The 20,216-nt window shown below is 39.6% G+C and overlaps 1 protein-coding gene across 3 annotated transcripts in view; it reads left to right on the forward strand.

Moving 5' to 3' along the window:
- Window positions 1–20,216, forward strand: part of il1rapl2 (interleukin 1 receptor accessory protein-like 2) — a 487,999-nt gene that overhangs the window by 14,118 nt on the left and 453,665 nt on the right. The gene's annotated exons all lie outside the window — the stretch shown is intronic.

Consider the following 20,216-nt stretch of genomic DNA (forward strand, 5'->3'; position numbering starts at 1 on the left):
AAATTGTCAGTGATGTGTAATCAAAGCCAGAACATAAATAAACAAACAAAATACAATAAATAAACAAAAATAAATACAAATAATAATGAATAATAAATTTAGTATCAAAATCTGTTTAAACTTACCCAACCAAAAAGAAAAAGTCAGTGTAATATAATAGAAAAATAGTTGAGTAGAATTGGAGTGTAATAAGTGCTTTGTACAAAAACATATAAGCTCTATTTTGATTCTGGTTCATGCACTCTGGCACCTTATATATACAAGAAGAATTCCCAGTCTGAATCACTTTATCTTCATTGTGAATTAGAAAGTGGGTTGGGGGACCACCTGGCACCCTGTTGGGGGCCAGATTTGGCCTGTGGGCCCTAAGTTGAGTATCACTGCCATAGTGCATAAAAGAGCACAAAATTGGGCCTGTTTATCAAAACATATTCTTGGGGTGGATCACCTTGCAACCTCTGCTGAGGTCATGTCTAAGGCTCAAATGTCCTCAAACCCTAAAATTAGTGCTCATTTGGATTTGGATGAAAACATTTCATAATTCGGCATACAGTCCTGAAGAAAGCAATCTAGAACCGGGTCTGAGCTGCTGCCTTACCTAACCTGGTGTGACTCTATACCTCACTTGCTCCTCTCACACCACGTTCTATCCACCATCATCCTGTGATTGTTATGCGTGGCCACAGTGGCCGCTGTGCAAATCTCATATAGACTTTTCTTCTTCGCCCCTGTCAGAGATGATTGACACTAGTTGCACTGGTTTCTGTGTAGAATTGAAGCTTATCACCTGGGCTGAACGCAAATGAATTTGCGGCGCAGACCAAACACGAGGCCGTACTTCCTGTCAGACTTCTTGGTTGTTGCAGCAAGAGGTGGCAAAGATCAAAGACGGCTACAACTAAATTTAAATCAACAGGGATTATACATGTCACAGCCTGTTTAAATGGCTTCAAATCAACAGCGAGGCAATTAAAGCCAACAGGCACCACACCGTCACAGCCAGTTAAGCCCCAATGTTAGTACATTTCCTCATTCAGAAATCAAACTCATTTGACATAAGATCTTAAACACTCACTGTGTCAAACTGCTATTTCCACCTTCTAAATGTTGTTGCACATAATCATTTATAGCTCTGATTTGGACCAAATTTTGTTCTATTTCCTAATGTTGTAAGTCCAGTTATATAGATGATCAGTATTTATTCCAGGAGAGGAAGGACAGAAAATTCCTACACATAACCTGCTGATTGTATTATTTCATGAGGCCATTCAGAACTGTACAAACCCTGTGTGTGTCTGTGTGTGGGTGTGTTTGTGTGAAGGCTTTAAAATGACAGGTTAACCCATTTGTCCTCTGGGGACTCTTCTTATTCCAGTCCCCTCAGTGCAATTGAAAATAGAAACTGTGTGTGTGTGTGTCTGTGTGTTAAAATAAGAAACAATGGAGGCTTCTTCTATCCTCGAGTGTCCTGCTCTCTTGCTCTTTTCCCTTTCCTCCTTCTTCTCTCTCTCCATTTATCTCCGTCAGTTTCTCTCCATAGCAGCCGTGGCTTTATTAATGGAGAGAAGAGATACAACATAGTTTCTATAGAACTGGAGCAGAGGGCAAACTATCAGTGGGATTCACTTTACATGATATGAAAAATATGAATGAATCCATTTGATGATACCAGAAATCGCCATTTTAGCCATGATTTGAATATAAGCTATATGCTGCAGCACATTGCGGCCGGACAAAATGCAACTCTGAAAACAAGTTTATCTGCGTGGCTACATTGTGTTGACTGCAGCTGGAGCATTATAATGCTGGGCTGCACCTCCTCCTCGACCAGAGAGTCCACACTGGCACCGACTCCGGTGACTGTGCCAGTGCCACCGTCTAAATCAAGCCAGAAGACTTTTTTGCTCAAATTGTCTCTTTTCTTGCCAGAAGGTGCTCTCTGAGCTTTGGTTGCCAGTTTATGGTTTTTGGGGGGATAATGTGTTTCAGATCAGCGGGTTACAGAACTAAATGTGTGTCTCTGACCGTGAAAAATGTGATTATGAGGTCCTTTTAACAATACACAGAGCGCGAGGACGGGTCTGTGCAAACACCACAGTCGGATTATAACAGTGGAGTTAAACTCTCAGTTAGTGCAGTCACAGAAATATGTGTGAAGTGCTGATTTTATGGGCAGTTGTGGGAATTGTTGCAGGAGTTAGTGTTGCTGTCAAAGAGAGCGGATAGGTGGGGCTATGCTGTGATCCTTTTAATGGCCACTGGATGTCTTTACAGCCAGCTTATGTGATCTTTATCCAATCATCAGGTAAAATGTTGCCATCATATGTTTCTGCAAACCGCAGATAAGTTACACTGCAGGACGTTATGTAGCACTAAACTTAGGCATTAGGCAGGAGGCATTATGTAAAGTTTGCATGCTCTTTATATGATTTTTTTTTATCTCACAGTCTGAAGCAAAGTAGATTTTGGAGAACCCATAGGAGTTAACACGTGAAGTTGTGTGACTGGCTGCCTCAGGTCGTCCTGCAAGTACATGCTGGGAAAGTGTCCAGCCCCTTGCAAACCCTGTGCAAGATAAGCAGGAATAGATAATGTCTGGATGAAGGGTTGTTGCAGACTTACATTACATACCAAATGGTTTCCATGGTTTCCATTACATTTTTCAAAATTTTTTATCCCATTTTGCAAATAATAAATATTTTGTGACGTGATCAAGTTAGTTTTAATTATTTCTTTTGGCAGAAATATTTATGTCTGTAAACTTTGTTGCTTTTTCACTTCTCAAAAGGTAAAGAAATATATGACTTTAAAGATCAACATTCAGAAGTACCAAAGACATGTAAACAAGCCAGTGTAATACAAGAGTAGTAGTGCTTTCAGGGAGGAATGTGGCAACTCTGCTGCATTATTCATTAAATTTACTGAAATGTTTTTTTATTCAGGAGTATAAGCATGTTGTTTTCTATAGGATTAGGAAGATGAAACATGAATCGGTGTTTATACTGAATGTGTCATCATTACAACCGATGCAAAAGGTTTATTTTATGTCTGTGAGCTAGAATGTTCTTCTGATGAATACTCTACCAACAGCAATTTAATATTTGTTCTTACAGCTCAGTATCTCTAGGAATTACACCCATATTAGATCATTCCAAAATGCAGGAAGTAATAAGCTGTTGTTAGCCTATGAAAAAAAGTTGGAGGCAGTTATACAGGTTTATTAAAGGACATTTTGTGCTATTTAATTTTAAAATATAATGGGGAAAAACTCAGTAAAAGTCTACATTATAAGAAGGTGGAATTTTGGTAAAAAACAAGACTTAAAGGGACATTCAAAAAAGCCATATTTCGCAAAACTGTAATGGAAACACTTTTTTTCACTTTTACAGGTCACATAATGCTATGGCTTTGCGCAAGTCAGTAGGAACTGGCTCCCTCGATCATGATGCACAAGAGGTGTTATTGCATCACATAACTCTTCAAAGTTGAGCAAATCATTCAGAGGTTTTGAATTCACAATTATTCTGTAAAGTCGCGTACTATCACCTCCCTCATACGTGGCCGTTTTCATTTATAAGGGGCTCGCCATCACACCTCTACATCGCCTTCATTTGGAAATAATGACGGCTAGTTTGGTGGCTGCAATAAAAATAAATCTGCTAATGTTTTAAACATTCATTCATTGCAATATTGCTGAAGTTTATAATGGAAAGCAATTTTGAAGCAATTTGTAATGGAAACCCATCTAGTGGCTTTTTGAGTCTCATGGCAGCGCGTGATGAGACCTGGAATTTGTAATTCCACATTTGGCCACTATGTGAAATTGGCGTCAAAGCTTGGTGCTGTTCACTGGGCATTTGATTAGCTTGCTACAATACAATAATTTGCTAACTGGCACTAAACACAGAGTACCTGGGATTGGTTCTTCGTACCCATCACTTCCCATTGAGTTGGAAAACACTATAATAGAAACTTGAACCTATTTTGATCAGCAAAATGTGTCGCTGTGTGTGTGTGTGTGTGTGTGTGTGTGTGTGTGTGTGTGTGTGTGTGTGCGTGTGTGCGTGCGTGCGCGTGCGTGCGCGTGCGTGCAATACACACATTAAAACAAAGGCAGGGAAAGGAGAGAGGGGAAAAGTGATGAGAGAGGGAGAGAGAGTTTAGAGAGAGAATCTGGCAACTGAGCCCAAACCTGTTTATGTAAACATTAATCTTGGCTAAACTGCTGATAGATTGGCCATACAAACACAGACACACACACACACACACACATCCGCACACACACAGAAGTGAGGTAATAGCTTCAATCCCACCTCTCTCAATAGATATACTCCCATGAATACGACACACAGAGAGAAGCGAGGCCTCTTGTAATTAAGTTCTACATGTGCAAATCCAGTTGTGAAGCATTGCTTATGAGATCGGCTGTATAATCACATCGCCCCAAAAGGGAGAGACCGCTTACTTAGCATTTAAATAGGTTCCTTCCCTCTGCAACTGTGTGTGTGTGTGTGTGTGTGTGTGTGTGTGTGTGTGGGAGTATGTGTGTGCAGCACAAATATTGCACTACACTGTATTTCATTGTGTGCATCTCCCCGAGTGTAAGAGGAAAGAGCTTACATGTGTGAGAGAGTGTTTGCATGATGAATACCACCGTGTGTATGTGTGTGTGTGCGTGTATCATAATGTATAATTTAAGTGTGTTCCTGTATGTGGTGTGTTATAAACACATTTCCTCATTGCAGTATGTGTGTGTGTGTGTGTGTGTGTGTGTGTGTGTGTGTGTGTGTGTGTGCGCGCGCGCTTGCAATAAATCTGCCAGCACATTATTTCTTAGGGGTCCCAGTGGAACACTGTAGTGTCAATAGAGCAGGTTTTAAAAGGGATGCAGAGGGAATATCAGGGAAAATGAACTCTGTGTGTGTGTGTGTGTGTGTGTGTGTGTGTGTGTGTGTGTGTGTGTGTGTGTGTGTGTGTGTGTGTGTGTGTGTGTGTGTGTGTGTGTGTGTGTGTCTACATGAGCACACGAGCATGCGTGTATTTGTGTGTTTGCTCGGCTCATATTAAGACCAGAAAACAGGAAATTTCCTTTAACCTTTGCTTTTAAAGTTTAAAAGTTTGGGTTTAATTAAACGTATCGGGAATTAATTCATGCCGATTAATTGTGGAACATCATGTTGTTTGTTGTTTTTTGTGTGTGTTTATGAGTGTGTTTCCCACTGGGGATATTGCAAAGGCAGTTGACTTCACGGAGGTATTGTTATTGAAATGAAACATAATGTCAACTTGTGTCCTAGAGCTCATCTAGTCTACTCATGCCCAGGGATTTGGCCTTGTGAAACGCAACAGTTGTTCTATTTTCCTCTTGCTGTTTATTTCCCTGAGTCTGCAGTGCAAAATGAGTTGGCACTGTTCCCTCCTGAAGAGAGGGGCATCTTTAGAAATGGATTACCAAATGGGTTTTACGCTGTTGCACAGTCCTTACTCTTGTCAAGAAGTCGAAAATGTCCTATTTGAAATGTTTGAGCTTGTTTTTGGAACGGGACATTAGGAACAGTCGGTGTGTTGAACAGCGTGATGACTCGAGTGGAAGAACCAATCACAACTCTGAGTCCATCTGGCGTCGAGAAACAGCCAAGGACGGCACTTGAAAATAAATTGCTCACAGTATTTATGCATTAACTTAAAAATCTGTTTCACAGACTCAAAGTAATGATAGAAAATTGCAGGAGGAGTAGAACTATAGTAGCTGCAGACTGTGTCCACTTGCATTAGAAAGAAAGTACCCACTTACTGAAAGGTGGGGGGAAATTGTTGATTGTATGGCAGACCTCTCTTTAGGAAGCCCCCTGTAAAAGATCCTCACAATATAACAGTTTGTGATGTGAACTCAATATTAGGTTTAGTATACATCATAATTTATCTACAAACTATGTTGTGGTACAAATAGACCAAAAAAGTGTCATTCAGATAATTTAACACGTTGGTAAAACCTGCCATGCCATTGGAAAAAATGTGCATATGCTAAACTGTGAATTTGTGAAAGAAAAGTTTATCTCACATGCCTCCACAGTGAGCAATGAATCCAAAAACACAATATTTTGATGATTTGGAGTAAAGCAGGGCTGTGTGTCCAATCGTGACACTCTATTAAAATATTCTTCAACAAACTCACACAACTTGTGCAGTATAATCCAAGTCTCAATTAATCAGTCACATGCCTCCCAACCACATGCATTTTTGCTGTAACCTTAACAGTAAAAAATTTCCATGTAAACAGTTTTAGGCATCGACGAGTCACTCGCATGGGCAAGCTCATGGGATGCACAAGCAGAGCTGCATGCACTATTGCTCTACTTGTTTAAGAAAGCGTTCAAAAAAGTCAAGTTTTAGTGAAAATGAATGTGTTTGGGAAGTGCTGAGCATACGACTGGAAAAGTTTTGCTGTTATTAAATGTGGACCCCTTTTACTCCGATTCATCGAGAATTTTCTCCTTTTTTGGATTCTTCGTTCCCCATGAAGACATGCCAGAAAATCAAAGTTTACTTCACAAACTCAACAAAACACAGGTTGAGTAATTGATATACAAATGATCATTTTGCTGGTGAAGTATTCCTTTAATGTATGAAAAGGAGACTTCTTGAGGAAAAGTTACCTGTGAACATAGTCCACACTGCAGGTACTTATATAGACAGAACTTCTAAGAATAATGCACATGCTCTTTGTATGGTTGTGGATCCTCTTCAAGAGCACACTTTCCTACAGATCCCCACGCATCACTCACATCTAAATTGATCATGCATCATTTTCAACTCTTAAAGACATCAATGTGTTGTGTACAGCAATAAAGTTTTAGTTAATATTTGGCCCATAACACATTGCTTACATTTACTCTCCTGCAGGCTTGTCCTTGGTGATGAGATTAGATGGAACAGCCCCAACAGGCGACGCAGACACCAAACTCGAGACCCATTAGTACTTGTCCTACCTCTAGTGGCTTTGTAGGTAATGGGAAAAGGTTCTCAATTGGAAGTGGTTACAAATGTTACTTATTGAAGGTTTTTGCTCTTTTTGTGGCAGCTATTTGGTTTCTGAAAGCAAAATATCACAAAACTTGACAAAAAAACCCTTTCTTCAAGGTGCACTTATATTTCTGACCATATCTCACTGTAACTCACGCACCTGTATAGCCACGACTGTGCCAGGGTGTGCCTGTGCCACCCAAAAAGGCAGCTGGCAGACCCAAAAATCAGATGAAGAGTGAACTTTTTGTTGTAGCCTAACTAAACTGTTTTATTTTTAAACATAGCCCATTTCCCTGTCACTTCCATTCAGCCTGTGTGTTGCTATAATAGGGTCGAAAACAGAGGGGGGTGTGAAAATTCAGTTTAGCACAAGGCAAAGAAGGTACGCTGTTCATCTCCTCAGAGATATTTCAGTACAACGGCAAGCGCACGAGCGTCCTACAGTCTCACTAGCAGCCCCTACACATAACAAGGAGAGCTGTCCATGGTCCTGAAACAACTGCTCTGCTATATCACATGCATCTCCAATCATTTTGTTGTTTTATGTCTCCATTTTTTTACAATGTAAATTCATATCAATGAATACAATATATGCTACCAGTAATGACAGTAATAAAACTTTGAGTAGAGGCTTTTTTAATTTAATTTCAAAGGTAAATAATGCCTTTTTAGGTACAAGTGAAGCTTCTATACAACAGAAATAGCACAATAGAACTTGCTTGCCTTGAAGTTACAGTAAGTGCCCATCATGTGCAACTCTTAAAGTCATCTCTGCTGCCTGAATCACATTATCACATCATTAAAAAGTATCCCCACGATCGTCAACTTCATCACGGAAGAAACATCATATCCCGTGGGTTTGCGTGTGACAGCCATGGGTGTGAGTCATTGCTGCAGGTTCAGATGTCTTCACACGGTCGGCAAGTGTTCATTTTCAGAAACATTTGGCAAGTTGACAAGTGTTGATTAGTGTGTTGTGTTGTGGCTCTGCTCACAGAGCTGGTGTTGTTGATGTTGAGATTTGAATAAAGTGATGTGGGCATGGGCTGATATTGACTGGCATTTTACACCCGGATGATAATTTTTTGGGGGCTTTTTGGGTGTTTGTCATGTAATGGCCAATGCTTTATGTGAAACCTCACCAAGTGCAGAGATAGATGTATGTCTTTGTCTTCCTAACAAGCCCATATCTCCACAAGGAGGTCTCAAAATGCGCAGTAGAAAGTTGACATATCAGTTCAGTGGGTCATGAAACATATAAATGGGAACCAGAAATCTCCCATTTAAGTAAGTGAAACAAACACCTACTTACAAATGGAGAATGTGATGTGATCATTATGACACCCTGCCAGTCCTTTTTATCCCCTTCATTTATTCTAATATGACATAAGAAGTCAATAAGTAATAAGGAGTGGGAGAGCAGGCATTTATTATTCATAAATGTCTCATGTTATCAGAGAAACACGCTGTGACGTTGATTTACGACTATTGAACATCTCACAAGGAGAGGGGAAGAGACAGAGGAATGAAGAGAGGAGGAGAGAGAGATGGAGGGAAGCTTGTAATCAGTGTGATAACAAGTGGCTTTCACTATACTGTGGGACACTATCTGCAGTTTTCAGAGACACAATCTCAGATTTTTATTAACATGTTTTTATTGTGGGAGAAACAGAAAGGCTGCAGAGGAGACCCCAAACTGAAATGTGGCAATTTCGGAGAGAAGAACTTTAGTGATGTGACTGAGTGCCCGCGCTCTGTGATCAACAGGACACTTTTTTTTTTTTTTTTCAGTTTTTTTTTCAAATTCAGTATGTCTGCTTGGTGTTGCCACTAAACCTAAAGTAAATTAAGATTTTTGCAGAGATTCTATTTTGACAATATTGCTTTTGAATTCAGTTTTGGGAATGTGAGCTGCATCCCAGAAGATAAGATGCAAAGATTCTCAGGACTGATTGGAGTCCTTTATAGCCAGGAAATAAATAGAAAATAATGTGGAAATAGTGATGTAGATCTCCTAAATTATGAAATGTAGATTATTACAAATTCAATTGTAAATAGATTTGTCTGTTAGTGATGGAATAGACTCGTACAGACAGCAATTTTGCTTGGAAATGGGTCACCAGATTGACCCGTAAATGTGTTGTTACAAAAGTAATATAATTACTTTAGTTATTACTTCCTGCCAACAGTAATGTGTTACACTACTTGTTAAATAACCTTTCTGTCACTCCAAACCATTGATTATTGTGTCCTGTCTCCTCAAAATTTATGTTGGAATGTCGGGGTAATCTCTGGTAAGCACAGTTTAGCTGGGAGTCTTTTGCTGCCTGTGACCGTTATTTCTCCAAGGATGAGTCTGAAAGACAGAAAATCAAAGGCAACGTTTCATCCACTAAATATTCAGCACAAGCTTCATTAGTTCTTTGTCTCCTTGCTTGCTGCTGTCCATGATTAAAACCCAGTTTTTGGTTGTTTAGCTAGTGTGAAGCTACAGTTATCCCCCACGGCTGAGGAGGGAACACCTTTGGTGGGGTGTCGGACCACAAGTTTCACGTTGTTGTGCTTCTGGTCATAGTAAGTTTTCATGAGGTTTGAAGTTGTGTTTTTCGCAGTGGAAATAGTCTTTATACAGCTACCTTCAGTATCAGTGTTCTTGTCATCTTTCCTCTTAACAAAATCTAATTATTGAGAATATTTCCAGCCAATGAATATATGAGTTTCCATCTCATGCTGGTGTGGTGTGTGCTACAATTACTTCAGTTAATTGGAGGATGTGATTGATTGTTGGATTTCCAAATTGTAGGGGGGCCATAACAAAAATAAGGTTTTAATGACGCATTTGTTTTGAGTGAACTGTAATATTGCCAAATTTTCAACAGCACATTGTTACATGACCTACTCTGTAACAAATTTTCCCATAAAATTACCTTAAACTATTGGCAGCTATAGTTACCAGCATCCTACTGTTATTTTAAGATGTCAGTGCAGTAATTCATTTAACAGTTTATTTATCACAGTATTTTACAATAGCATGTGAGTTTTAAATGGTGATACTGTAACTAAACTAGATATAATATTGTAAATAATGACTGTTGCCTGTGGCATCTGTCCCTCAGGCTAACTTCTGTAAAAATTTAACACTGCGTAATACCGTAAAATCATACAAGTGAGTGTTATTATGGCTCAAAACGCAACGAGATTTACAGTGTTTTAATGTAGTTTAGAAAAATTGTGCATTTGGCCTTATTTTTAACAGCAATTTGTTGGGGAAAATGATTGTATGACTTGTTACTGCCCAACATTGGAGTTGAGGGATCAAGAGTGAAAGATAGAGAAGGTGAACTTTATGCAGTGAGCGCAAATGAAGATAACATCCACAGCAGCATCAGCATCAGAGGCACCACAGGCAGAGGATGCTGCAGCAGAGCAGCAAAACAGGATATATAGCTGTTTGCATACATAAAAACATAAAGGTAGAAGTGGAAGAATGGTAAGAAGTAATGCAAATTTTATGTAAAACATAAATTATTTAAGTGAAGTGCCTTTACAGTAACAAAAAAAAAAAAAGGTTGACGCAGGATATGCTTTAGTGAACAGAACTCTCTGTAAATGTGTTGATGTAAAGTGGGTCTTGAAATTGTTAGAAGAGAATGTAGACACATCTTAATTTCCGCATTTCCTTCCAGTTTTTGCATCTTAAAGAAGTAAAAATCACCAATTTGCCGCTTTTTAAGGGTCAATATCATCATGATCAACTTGGATTTTTCTAAATTCAGGATGTGAATCACATGAGCAATACTTCAGGAACGAGGAAAGTAAAGGGAACAGGGAATGAAACTGTAAAGGACAGAGAAACTGAGAGGATCAGGGTTACCTGCAGGTGTGTGTGTATGTGTGTGCCGATAATAAATCATATCACCGTTTAGACGCTGTCTTCTTTTTTTTTACTTCTTTTATCTGTCTGTGATTTCATTGCTCTTTCTCCTCCAGTGCTCTTTCTTGACCTCATCTCTTTTCTCTTTTATTTCTTCTTTTCCTTTTTGTGTCCATACCATCCCTCAATTTCTTAGTTAGCCTGACATTTCATACTTTATAGTTCTAATGTGTGACCCCAGCTGACTGTGTGTTTAAGGGTCCATCATATAAAGTTTGTACCTAAAGCTGCATACACAACCACCTAAACTCTAACATTTGTTAGCTCACAGCATATATGTTGTGTTTGTGTGTGTCTCTCTCTCTCTCTCTGTGTGTGTGTGTATATATGTGTGTGTGTCAGGGTGAAAAGTCAGCTTACACAATGCTGCCAATTAATGGTGCATTTAGTCTGGCATTGACATTCGACCTGTGTGCGGCTTCACCCAGAGTGCGGCCCACTCTTGCAGACGGTTCGATCTACAGGCTGCAGATGAAGAACTATGACCTGGTTAGTCCTCCATACATATTGGAGTTACACGATGCTCTTGATTGTTTTGCCTGAACTGATATCGATCTTGCTATGAAAAATTCTCGATAAAATTCACAACTAGGTTTAACTGTAGTGCTCCATTGAACATGTCTTGTCATGTCAGTTGCTGTCTAGATTTTTCAAGATTTTTCTTCATGGCAAATGGAGTGTCTGGCTGCGAGCCTTGCCCCGAGCTTATAGTGTATGTATGTTATGAATGGTAAATTGTGATGCTGCAGTAGCAAAATTTAGCAGAACTTCCTTTTTTTTCAAAATGCAAATGACAAAAGAGAATAATGCTACTGACAGACTTGTGCTAAACAATAATACACAGTTGTACTATGCTATTCTTGCTTTTAATATTTTGTGCACTACACAGGGGGTATATTTAGGATTGAACCATTGCAAGCAAACGGATTATGTGTCCTTTACATCCATTAAATGAAGCCCTGCCCTGCTCGCCTGCTGGATACACATCGTTACCTTCTTCCTACTGTATGTTCTTTGGGTTTTAAACTTCTAGTGATTAAAAAAAGAAGTTGTCGAGCCTTTTTCGCTCTGCAGGAGGTGGCCATCACTCTGCTCAGTCTGCTTCCTGGTTGATAATGACAGAGCAGAAAGTACAGGCTGTCACTGCCTGGTCCTCCCTCCAGAAGAGCAAGAAGGCAGGGAAAATATAAAAAGCAACATGACTGAAAGGATAATTTTGGAAGATGTTTTCTTTTTTTTCTTAGCGTGTGGAAAAATCATTTCTCATCGTCAGTGACTCTAGGACTTTGATTGGGCTTTTTGCGTTCTCATTTTTGTAGAAGTTTGAGCTGAGGGTAGTGGATTCTTTCATGGTGTTTGTGCTGTGTGTGTTTGGTGTACAATGGCTGGTGACATGAGGGATAGGGAGGAGAGAGAAGAATGACAACGCCATGCGGGAACAACAGGCCGTTGGCTGTAAGTGCTAAAGAGGATCCTGCCTCCCCTGTTTGCTCAGTGTGTCAGGGAGAAAATTACTAACATCCCCACTACAAGTCTTCATTTGCTAAACAGATGCTGCTCAATGCCAAATGGGTCATTACACCAACTAAACTGTGCCGGAGTGTAATCATGTGTGTGTGTGTGTGCGTGCTGACTTAATGTTTGTGCATGATGCTGTATGTGTGTGTGCTGTATGTGTTATTTTGCTGACTGTGTGTGGGTATGTATAATGAATTAGTATGTTGTATTGATGAGGACATATGGCGTTTCCATATGGAGGTGTCACGCCGTATGAAGTCTCAATACTGCGGCCGCTACTTGATGTGTTTCCTCTGCTGATGTCCCCATCACACTCCATGTTGTTGTTTTATTATTGTTTTATTGTTTCTCACTAAGACCGTCATTGTAGAATCAGGAGTTAACGGGGTCTTGAAGAGTTGTATTTCTATTCAAGTGACAACCTGAATCAGATTTAGCTTCCCCAAAGAGCAAACAACTGCATACGTCATTTTATTCCCATTACCACCATACATGTGATATTCCCACCTTGGAGATTATCAACTGTACTTGTTGACTCAGGCTTTCTGCCTCTGCTTTTGTGGACCAAGTCATTTCAACGTATGTTCTAATCGTGTTTCTTTTCCATTACATTAGATATGTAACTTTAGAATAAGGACGGCCCTGCATTTGTCAGTGTACTAAGATATTCCCCAAAGAAATCTAATATTATTGCGGAAATACTCCTCTGTTGGCCTAATGTTCAGTCCACAATATTGAAGATCAAATTTACTCTGCATTAATGAAGACAGCTGGAATAGAATAGAATACAACAGAATGTAAGCTCTACATGATGATTTTTTTCCCTTGGCAACTATCATATTTTTCATAAATGATGTATAGATTTTTAGGATTTCTGTTATCTCAGTTGGCACCTAAAATGGTGCATATAGCTGCTGTAAATGGGGAAAAATCTCCCTGCAGGACCATACCCCGGGCACCCTTCATGTTTTGGGCGGAGTCCAGAATGTTTACATCGCCTGGCACTGTCACTGGGCGCAGCATAAGGCTTCTTATATTCCTAAAATGTGAAATGTGATATACACCTCCAGTGTTTATCTCCTCTATAGCTTTCTGTTTTTGTTTTGTTGTGGAGAAACACTTCAGTAGTTGGCAAACATATGCACAACTACACCACACTGTTAAAACATTAATCAATGCAGATACTGTTGGTGAGCAATGCTTACACATGAGCTAACGGCTTCAAAATAACACTGCGAGCATTAAATATTCTACTTATTGGATTTGTGACAAAAACATCTTGTTTGTCTGCAGTTTGAATGTAATCCCTATGTCCTGACTGTGTTTTGACTGCAAAAAGACTGTTATTTAACCTGCTTACGTCAAGGGTTAAGGCTGGTTCATGTCCCGCTGGGGACCTTTGTTGCATGTCATACCTCATCTCTCACTGCCCTCCTTCCCTGTCATCTCTCTACTGTCAGCTATCAAACAAAGGCATGAAATGGTTTGAAAAAGCATTGAAAGAAAACATCCCTCTGATCAGCTTGTGTAAAGTATGTTCAAGTGTTCAAGTGCAGAATGTGGACAGGAAATAGTTGGATCATTAAAAGAAAAATAAAACAACAGTTGTTGGGGAAAGCAGGCTGCCTGCAGGGCTCCCGCATATCCTTAAAAAGTCTTTAAAGGCATTGATTTCATTAATCTAAAAATTAGGCTGTAATTGGTATTAAATTGACTTAAATTAATCTTTCAGAAGTCTTTAAAAGGCTCAGACATGGGAAGTAAGATTTTATTAATAGTTCTTTTTCTGACGTTGCATCGTAAAATCTCAAAATGATCTGCAACATCTATTTTTTTTATTAAATAATTCAGTAATTCCTTTTCTTAAACTAATCATGATGGAAAGTCAAATAGCAGAATTTCCCATGTAGAATGAGAAACAGAAAATCGCCCAGAGAACTAGCCAGAAATGCCAGATATATCACATTGGTAAACAAAATAGATACTTTTATGATAAAATGATATGTATTCCTTTTTAAAAAGGATTGCTCTTCAACATTTAGTTTTTCTTTTTAAATGTCTTACGAGTGTTTTACGAGTAAATATTAAGTAAATATTTGGGCAGAATAAAATTGTCCTTCAATTTTTGGTTATTAGAAAAAAACATTTCCAGATGGCATTAAAATGTCTTAAAAAGTTTTAAATCTACCTTGCCTTAAGCTGCAGGAGCCCTGGTCTGAAATGAATCCCTGATCTATGAGCTCACTCCCTGATATGAGTGAGTCATTTGTGAATGCTGTCCCACTGACACTTGTTGCTGGGGTTAAATTCATTTGACTGGCTCGTCAGCATAGAAATGGCTCCACACTGTCAGAGTTTGGGGACGTTATTAATACCCGCAGGAAGAAAACAGACATTTTAATGAGAAATTGAATAAGTTAGCTGGCTATCACTAACCCTCATTAACTTTCATTATGTGCTGCCCTGCAGCAGAACAGCTTTGGCACAAAACCGAGACAAGGTTGCCTCTTTTGAAAAGAAACGCAGGTTCTGAACTGTTTCAGACCTGACTGAGGTCATGATGCCAGTGTCAATGGCCTATATCATGTGCATTTCTCTGTTTCTACCAACACTATTAGATTTCATGTTTTCTGTGCTCCTTGATGATGGACATTAGGCAGGGTGGCAGATTTGCAAAGCTACAAAACAGAGTGTTTTATAGACAGAGAAGTATAGAAGAATATAAAAGATGTAAGCAGGATGAACGAAAACCAGACAGCATTAGTGAGACTCAGCAGGGATATGATATAGTAATTCCTTTACAGACTGAGAAAATTGAAACACTTTTGCTTATTCCATAGTAGTGAGCGCTTTCTTCTCCAAAATCATCCATCCACCTGACAAGTGTTGCATATCAAAATGCTGCTTAAACATTATCAACTACACAGGTGTGCCTTGGGATGGTCACACTGAACAGGTCACTTTTTAATCAGAAGCATTGCAAAACAATGCTGCAGATGTTCCAAGTTTTGAGGAAGCACGCCATTGGCACACTAGGCAGGTTTCCATTAACCCTCAAACTGCACAAATTGCAATTGTGAATATAAAATAAATCTAATGGCAACATGACTATTTAAAAAAATAGTCCCATTTATCACAAAAAAAGTTTTTACACTTGCACGAGTTGGTATTTAAGGCAATTTGATAAGCCATATTTTGCAAAACTGCAATGGAAACACTTTTTTAACAGTTTGTGTCCGCAAGCATAGCAAGCAATTACACACTAATCAGCAGGAACAGGTGCTCAACCAGCCAGTCACAGTAACTGAGGTAAAGATGAACATGAGTCCTGGCCTGTGTTGGTAAGATTTATGTGAGTGTGTATACTCTGTATTGAAGACTTGCACGCGTGTACCGTACACAGCACGCACACGTACACACACACACACACACACACACACACACACACACACACACACACACACACACACACATCTATATAAATATACACGCATAATACCTCTCTCAAAGCACAAGCACCTGAACACTCAGCCTAAACCACAATCAATAAAAGTAAACCACGTTATGAACAAAACATAGTACACACACACACACACACACACACACACATATACACACACACACACACACACACAGGCCTGCACGGAGACCACTGTGGTCTTAGAGGCTCCATGCTGTATGTGATGTTATTAGAAGTGGCTTAATGGTGCCATATTGTGTCCCTTCTCAGCGACACACACACATGCACATGCACACGCACACAGACACGCTCACATTAAGACACATACTCAAGACACAGACCATACACTTTCCCACGACCACAGAGCACACTCATGCACACACGTACAGGCACACACTGCAGGGATTCGACAATGTCTCTTTCTTTGTTTCCCTCTCACACCTCTCTCTCTCTCTCTTTATTTATTTATTTAAAGAGGAGAATACATGTTCATAAGCATAATTATTCTGTGATGTAAATGGGCTAAATTTAGCCCTCTTTTTTAATTAAATGTGCTGTTTCTGGGCAGATTAATGCTATTTTTAAAAATATATATATTAAGTTTAAGGTAACAGACAAAAATGTATCTTCAGGACAACACACCAGGAACATAATGCGCAAATGTAGAAGATGTAAAGCACACATGCTAAATCAAGATGTAAAAACAGGACTTTTCAACTTATACAGAGTACAAAGAGAAAACAATATTGCGCATAAAAGTGGAATGCACCCATCCCGACTTGACAGATGGTAATAAACATATCCAAGTGATAAAATTGGAGAAAGACATGTTAAAAATACATGGATGAATGCTGAGTCATGGTTGAGTTTATTCAAACCTCTACGGAAAGGGCCAGTCTCTGATTGTGGCAGTTACTGACTAGGTGGCTGAATGTCCAGGCAGTTTAATGATTTGGTGTATGGGTGAATGTCTGGCTTGTTGACAAGATGACTGACTGGGTGAAGAGAGAAGTAACAGGTGAAGAGATGAGTTGCAGGGACACTGAGTAGTTCTCATTCTCGTTAGAAGTGGTGACTGAGTTGATGACTTTGAAACCGAGTAGATGACAAGATGATATGATAGTTGAGTTTATAACTAGTTAACTTAATGACTGACTACATAACAAGGTCACTAACAGGGTGACTAATGAGGCGACACAATGACTGTCTTGGTGACTTGAGACTTGGTGTCAAGATGACTCTGCTGACTTTGTAGGGGATAAGATAACTGGCTTGATCACCATACAACTTGGTCAGAAATTGACTGACTAGGTGATAGACTAGATGAGTGACTGGGGGAGCGAGACTTGCTTGGTGTGTTGATGACTGACCTGATGATTTTATTTTTTGAGATGTCAAGATGTGGATGACTTAATTCAGATGACAGGGTAACTTGATAGGTCACTTGATGACTCACTATATAAAGCAGGGTCTATGACCAGGTGATTGTATGACTTGGACTCTAAGATGACTCAGGTAACTTGATGACTAACTAGATGATAAAGTGATTAGCTTGGAGTTCTTATGATCAGGTCACGGGATGATTCACCTGGGGACTTGGTGACGTGATGACTCACAAGTTAACTTGGTGATGTGATGACTCAGTGACTGAAAGGATGACTAGTAGGTGTATGTCTGACCAGGTAATAAGCTCACTAACTGGGGGAATGTTTGGCGACGTATCATGATGGCCAAGAATGCTACTTGATGATTTACTGGATAAGTTGATAACTGACTAGATGACTTGTTTATTGACTACATGACAAGAAAAAAGAGTAGGTTACTTTATACCTGACAAGTTGACTTGATTACTGACTATGTGAAGAGATAAGAAGCTAGTTGACTATCGGACTTGTTGATGAGGTGTCTTGCTTAAATAGAGGACTAACAGGTGACTTGATGAGTGTTTAGGTGACTCGATAAATGAATGAGTGACAAAGTGACTTGATGACTGAGTATATGACAAGATAACTTGTGGGCTGACTGGCTTTTTGACAGGGTGACTGACTCGGTAAATAAAGGACTAATTAGGCTACTTAATGACTATTTCGATGACTTGGTGAATGACTTGGTAACAGGTTGCCTGATGGGTCTGGATGCCAGAATGGTTGACTGGCTGAAAAAGTGACCTGTCTGCAAGTTGACTGAGGAAATTGCTGAGGTTAAAAGGCTTACTAGGTGACTGTGTCCCACTGATTTGCTGCCTGGGTGACATTGTGATTGCTGCCAGGCCAATCAGGCGGCTCAGTAGCTGGTTATATGTGGGTGACTGACTGATTCGATGACTGACTTGATGATGATAATGATTTTTTTTTTTTTTTTTAAATCTCATGATCAAAAAAAAAATAGCTGAAAGATCGTTGCTTGGTATCTGAGCAACTCATTGGTTTAGTGTGTGTGTGTGTGTGTGTGTGTGTGTGTGTGTGTGTGTGTGTGTGTGTGTGTGTGTGTGTGTCTGATCTATAGTGAGGTAATTGTAAACTCTACTCTGTAATCCAGGCTGACTAGCAATCAAGTGATTGATGTTGTGCTGAATGCTGAGCAATAGCCATTGATTTGCCCCCTTTTTTCCTCCAGTTTGGGTGTAAATGTGTCCCAGCCATGCGTCTCTGCCCTTGTATGTCTTTCTCTCCCTCTCCACTTTATTTCTTTCTCTCCTTCTTGTATAGCCTCCCTTACTTACTCATCCCTTTTCCCTTTGTTGCGTACCTCCTCCCTCTGTCTCGTCCTCCCCCACTCCCTAGCACCCCTCACAGAGCAGTGACCATTTTAAAGGAAAATCCATTTCTCTTTACCCAGATTATCACATAGCTCCTCTTAGTAATTGAACCGGGCTGCCTAGTCAATGGGATTGTATTGGAATACAATACCCTGCTGAATGGAGCAGTGGCGGATCATGAATAGCCAGAGGTAGCAGTAAAACTGTCTGGGTGCTGCACTGTGACACATTACTCAGATTTTTAACTGGCCTCAATAGAAAATAATTACTTTTCCAAGAGAGGCTTCCCTGATCTCTGTGCCTTCTTAAGCTTCTGCTAAAAAATTGTCAAATGAATTATGATTGTATCAGTTACTACTGGCCACGTGGCCCTGCCGTCCAAGGTTAACCAACAAGCACATTGTTGTGCATGAATCTCTTCTGAAAACATGAATTTGTTTTTTAACAAGACTAGCTTTCAGGCTTGCCTCTTAAAGGCTTCTGTTCCAATAAAAGCCCTGACTGTAAAAGTCACTTACAAGTAAGTCAAGGCTGTTTCGATAATATGCTGGTTTATTAGACATCCTCTACAACATTTCTCACACCTATTAGGTTAAAAGCAGTATTTATTAGGGCTCAGTATTGGTACTACCCTTAAGGTATCAGATATCATAACCCAATAACATCAAGCATCAAAACTTCTTCAGTCAAAAACAATACCTGCATTTAATCCTTTTTGCGTCAGGGAGCTGAGCTCGGCTGCTTCCGCTATGGATGGGCATATGTACTCATGTGGACGGTAGGATTCATGAAGTAAGAGCTTCATGAGTGAGTGCTTCCTCACCTTCCACATGTGAACATGACTTTCATATGTATTTTTTGCACAATGGGTAAATGGGTAAAGAAGTTTTATTTTAGAGCTACGTGCAGTGAAAAAAAATATGGTATAACATTGTTTTACTTAGCGCCTCCATGCCCTGCTGTCGCTGTCTTTCTCTGTATCATGAGACTACTGCTTCTGGACTGTGAGCACTGCACTGGAAAACAGCAAGTGAGAGTCAGCGCCCCCAACCACACATATTGTCAGGGCTAACTGTTATCATCACACAGCTACCATAACCTAACTATTATGAATGGAACAGAGTCAAGAGGTTGTGGTGTCGGTGTAAGGCTGTTGGGACTGGTAAATGGCTAAAATAAACTACTGCTACTTTATTAGCTAATGCTAATTAGGTAGATGTGTTGAATTGACTGGGATCAGAGTGGCTTCATACTGCAGAGACAGTCCTTGAGTGCCGTGTGAAGTCAACAGCAGTGACAGAAATTTGCTGATTATTCTGATGTTAACTTTGGATTTATGGTTTAATACAGTAACTGATGCCTGTTTGTCTAATAACAAATTTCTCTTGTTTTCTGTTGTTGTGCAATTTACATTCCTATTCTTTTGTTAGAGTAGATAAACTTGAGTAGTCTGTAATAATTTAGTGCAAGTACTCGAATATAGAAGTTGCTTATAATCATCATCCCTGTGCCTGGCTGCC

The sequence above is a fragment of the Plectropomus leopardus genome, chromosome 8, assembly GCF_026936395.1.
Source record: "Plectropomus leopardus strain MGB_pleo_1.0 chromosome 8, ASM2693639v1, whole genome shotgun sequence".
NCBI lineage: Eukaryota > Metazoa > Chordata > Actinopteri > Perciformes > Serranidae > Plectropomus > Plectropomus leopardus.